Consider the following 5,564-nt stretch of genomic DNA (forward strand, 5'->3'; position numbering starts at 1 on the left):
TAAATACTGAACCCCAACTCCTAGGAGGTAAAGGCCTGTGCAGTAACTCTCTACCCAGAACTAAGGCTGACAGTACAGTCTTCCCCTATTAGTGGGCAAAGGGTGTGAGTGTGTGTGTATGTGTCTGTGTGTCTGTGTTAAACAAGGAGGCCCTTTTGCTGAAGGTTTTCAGAGGGGCCTCAGTTCCATCTCCTTGCCTCTATGCGCCTATGATCCTCTGTCACCATATAACCACCTCGCTGTCCTGACCAACGCAGCCAGGGCATCACCTACTCACTATTCATGTTTTTGGTGCCTTTTCAGTTTTGTCTTTGGAGATCTTCTTGCTTTCCTGGAACTTATCTATGCATTTAACCATACAGGGATTTGGTTATACAATTAAATTTTTGACTTGGTTCTATTTAACAATGATAGATGCTATTTAACTTCCTTTAAACTAACTATGTAAGAAAACTCATGAGTTGGGGCGCCTGGGTGGCTCAGTCGTTAAGCATCTGCCTTCGGCTCAGGTCATGATCGCAGGGTTCTGGGATCGAGCCCCGCATCGGGCTCCCTGCTCAGCGGAAAGCCGGCTTCTCCCTCTCCCACTCCCCCTGTTTGTGTTCCCTCTCTCACTGTGTCTCTCTGTCAAACAAATAAGTAAAATCTTTAAAAAAAAATTCATGAGTTGGCATCAAACATCATATAAGCAGACCTAAACAAAGCCTTATGTATAAAATATATAGACTAAATTTTCTCTATGTATTACATCTTACAGTATTTTTTTAAACTCTAACGTCTCAAACTTTTAAAAAACTATTTCTTATAACCTTCATATTTTATTTCTACATATTGAAGTAAGAGAAGATTTCAAGCAGTTATTTGCAAATGTTCCTCAATAAATAACACTCCAGGCCCAAGTTGTCTATTTTTAATACATAAAAAGCCAAATTAGATAAAATTATTATTCAATTTTCTCTGGTTAGCATTAATTTTGAAGCTCCAGGGCCATCTTAATGTGCAGTACAGAATTTTTAATGAGGCAAATACCTTCACCACAACCCGGTGAGGATTTACTGGGTGGGTCTGCAGAATCATGATTTGTCTCATTATTAGTTGCATGTTCTCTATCCACATTGCACTTAAACCTCAGTGCCCCTTAGATTCATGGTATTTAAACAATCATTCATTGTAGCACTAAATGACTAAGAATTTTTAAAAAAGAAAACACACAATGCTCAAAACCACTACTGTGGCTTGTGGGGTTCACCTGAGTGATCAATCAGTGGAGTACTGCAACCATGAGCATGCTCCCTGAATCTCCACTAAAACCTGGCAATCTCACCAAATACACATTCACAAGCTCTCAAGATATTTTCTTTTAAGGAAAAAGTATATATTTATTGATTTTTTAAAAATAGAAATAGTATGAGATCTCTTTTTAGAATTGCACTGCAGTAACCCTTCTCTAATCTTTAGAAGGTTTGAGAATTATTTGATTAGTAAATACTAACACAGGGAAAACACACTCTTCGGAGTCTATTACGAGCTTTGCCATGGACCATGTCCTGGAAGTTTCCCAAGAAACCTGGGCTTCAAGACATTATCTATAAGAAATGTGCACTATAACTTGCCTTGGTTACTTCTCAGATATTTAACAAATCAAATGAAATATATGAAAGCAGTTTAAAAACAATAAAATACAAAGCAAGCATGAACCTTCAATAATACCTGGCTGCAGGGAAAAAAGAGGCTAGTGCCTATTCTATGTGAGAATCAGATTTGGCATAGAAGACATTAGGTTAACAATATTAACACTATTTTCAAAGTTTAACTTTTCATCAATTTCTATCACAAGTAAACACTAGCACCTGTCTTCCTGCCTCTCAGGCACTCCAACCCAGGAGGCATGCTAGTCCTCCACTGACAGGCCAGGCAGAGAAGGAAACTGGGAATGGAGCACTGTGGACAGAGGAAAGCTCCACTGCTGAACACGTGGCCCTTGAAGGGCATGGCCAGGAGAAGGAAGACCTCACACCCTGGCAGGTGGTCAACATCCTGCCAGGCAGGCTACAGTCAGGCTGAGCTCTAGCACAACAAGAGAGCTAGAACTACCAGTCTCACCCAACAGGCAAACACGGTGGTGACTGTGGGGCTCATTCCTAACAGCCAGCTAAAGGACCAGGATGGGGTGGGGGAGATACGGTTTTGTAAACCAAGCCAAGGATGGTAAAGATCCTGTAAAGACTCACTTCATTAGTGAAGAGCCTCATTATAATTTAACCTGGAGGTTCTGGACTAAAAGCCTAAGCTGTACTAAAACAATGCAAACTCTCATGTCTTCATTTGTGTTGAGGTTCTAAAATGATTCTAAAAATAACACACCCTGAAAGATAACCATGCAGGAACCCATAACCAGCCCCCTCCAGAAAGGGGAGCATTGATGCATTTTTAGATCCTTCCTCTGACAAACCAATGGAACCTAAGACCTACTCAGCTTTTATGCTTTATTTTTCCTGTACAAAAGCTTTGTCTGCAGTAGGCTAAGTATATATATTTGGGAATACCGTGGTAAATAAGAGAAAAAGACACACCTACAAACAATCACAACAGAATTACAATCCCTAACTGCAGGGGGAGGAAGCAGGTCACCACAAAGGAGGCCCACCAGAAAGACTTAAGGAGCACCAGGAGGTAGCACTAAAAGACAGATTCCACTGGGAAGTGAGTAGAGGGCTTCCTGGCAGAACAGCACATGAAGACGGGAGGCCATGAAAGCACCTGGAAAGTCCTGGGCAAGGTGAGGAGCTCAGGGGGATACAGCTTGGGGAACAGGGGAGCCTCCTGAAAAATGTGGCCGAAATGACAGATGGAAGCCAAATTTCCAGAGTTGTAGATATAATGTTACAGATTTTAGACTTCATTTTGTTGGCAGTTAAAAACTATCAAAAGATTTTATGGAGGTTAGTTACACAATATCATTAAGAAAACAATGCTGGAAGGCAGTGTGGAGAGTACACTGTATAGGAAGGAAACTGGAAGCAGAAAAAACAGTAGGACAGTGGTTTAAATAAATCCAAGCAAAAAATGATGAAGCCTGAACTAAGGTAACAGCAAAAAGAAAAGAGGAACATTCAGAACACTTATTCAGAAGTTATTCATAGTAGTGAATCCAGTACTTTTAAGCTATCTAATGCACTAAGTTCTTACTACAAGGTAAGGTACTTTATTACATCTCTTCTAAAAAAAATAAATCAGAAGTATAATTTAATTCTGGGCATTTAAGAAGGAAACAAAAGTCATCATGAGATCAGACAAATCTTTATGATAACTCAAAAAAGCTTTAAAAAATTTTAAGCCCTTCCCACACCTGTTTAAAAAACAAATCCCACACTTATAATAAAAATTAATACTCATTAATTAATGTGTAAAGAGAAACATTAAATATCAAGTAATCCCAACTAAAATATGAAAGTATACAAGTATTTAAATCTAGCATTCTGAACAACTTCAAATTTCTTCTTTGTGTTCTAAAAAAAAGATAACAGGAAATGTTTTCTAAGAACTGGTCATTTCAGTACTTAATTCTAACTTTTTCTTCTGTTGATATACCCTTATTTTTTCAGTTTTTGCCTGCTAATCTTATTTTTAATAACTAAAAGAACATACATTCATATATATACTTCTGACAATTCAGTGCTTTAAAATTCAATCATTCTAGAACAGTAAGAACTTGTCTTTTTTAGATAAGAACTTCCTTTGCTTACCAGATGTGCAAACCAGTAAATTTGTAAGTAATGAAACTGCTAATAACTTCAGTTTTTAAAAAAAGTAGGTATATCACAACCTAAAATATTCCCTAATGTCAAAACTATCAGGGGCGCCTAGGTGGCTCAGTCGTTAAGCGTCTGCCTTCGGCTCAGATCACGATCCCAGGGTCCTGGGATCGAGCCCCGCATCGGGCTCCCTGCTCACTGGGAAGCCTGCTTCTTCCTCTCCCTCTCCCACTCCCCCTGCTTGTGTTCCTGCTCTCGCTGTCTCTCTCTCTCTGTCAAATAAATAAAATCTTTAAAAAAAAAAAACTATCAAACAATCCAATCGCCTTTGATTTATCTGCTTATGCAACATTTATTTCCCATACAAATGGGCCAAATAAATGGGTTGGTAAAGTAATATACCAAGTTTCAACTATACACTGGCAAACATTTCATACAGATCAGAAGATTAACACTGTACCATGCTGAATAAATTATTTTATAGACAAATAAATATGTTTAAATGCCAAACAGATTTTAACAGCCCAAACTCCAGCCGTCCTGTGGACCTGTGGGCATGTGCCATAACGTGCCATAACCAGGTAAGCAGCTCTCTAGTCAGCATGAAATTAGACATTAATTTTACTTTCAAATAAAGTTTATTCCAGCCAAGGGTAGATAGTTTTCAAGTCCCCTCCCAAGAAAAGTTTTGGAAAAGAGACTCTAATCGACAATGATTATTTCCATAAAATTGTTTCATGAATGTTGGAAGTAGCAGGGCCAATTTAATTACGAGTATAATTACTTTAAAATCTGAACCTATTTTTTATTTCCTCCATACTAAAACTCTTCATTTAACAAAGAGCCCAAAATTGTGAGACTTTTAGTTAATAATTTATTCATCATATAAAATAAAGTTTGAAGTCTAGTTACCTATTAAACATAATACCTATTTTTTTACAACTTATACTGTTACAAGATAAGGCAGTTCCTATTTCAAAAAGTAAATAAATAAAGCTATGTTGACACCACAATATCTTATATGTAGCTTTGCTATCATATGTAAAAAATAATCCTACACAAATCTTCCTGATGTTTCATATCAACTTCCACACAGCCAATACATTTAAGCACTTACTAAGAGTGGCTGCTCCTACTGCATCTCATATGGTAGGTGAGACAAACAAGACCCTCAGCAACTCCACACCGAGATAAGTACTGCCAGCCCATTTTACAGATGCAGACACTAAGAAACATGCCTGAAGTCCCACGTCAGTAAGGAGAAGAGTCAGGATTTAAGTCAGTCTAAATGCCAAAGCTCACAATTTGTCCACTATACTATTATGCAAATAAAGAGAAAATTTAGCCTTAGAGTAGAAATCTCTCATTTTCGGATAGGACAGAAAGATGAAAGTGCTATATATTGGTCCAATTCAACACTCATACCATCTCAAAGTATATGGGTATACCAGTGATAACTTTTAGAAACACAGCTGCTATTTAACAGTAACAGTTACTGTTACTGAAATTATAATTTAGTTCCCTCCAATATGCCATTATACTAAGAACAGTGACAAAATTAAGATCATTTCATGAAGTAAATGATTTTTAGTTCAAAATCTTTATAAACTCAAATAATTTTAAATGAAACAAATGTATTCTTTTCCTCAAAGTAGTACTTTTATACATCTTTCTCTGAGATCCCATATGCCAAGCTTCAATAAATCATTATAACCACGCCTTTTACAGTAGATTAACAATTCCAAAAAGAACCCTGAGCATAACAACACTACCAGAATCAAACGTTTTAAAAATAATCATTTTTATCCA

The sequence above is a fragment of the Eumetopias jubatus genome, unplaced genomic scaffold, assembly GCF_037043125.1.
Source record: "Eumetopias jubatus isolate StellerSeaLion01/CBP00866 unplaced genomic scaffold, mEumJub1_p1.0 scaffold_147, whole genome shotgun sequence".
Classification (NCBI taxonomy): Eukaryota; Metazoa; Chordata; class Mammalia; order Carnivora; family Otariidae; genus Eumetopias; species Eumetopias jubatus.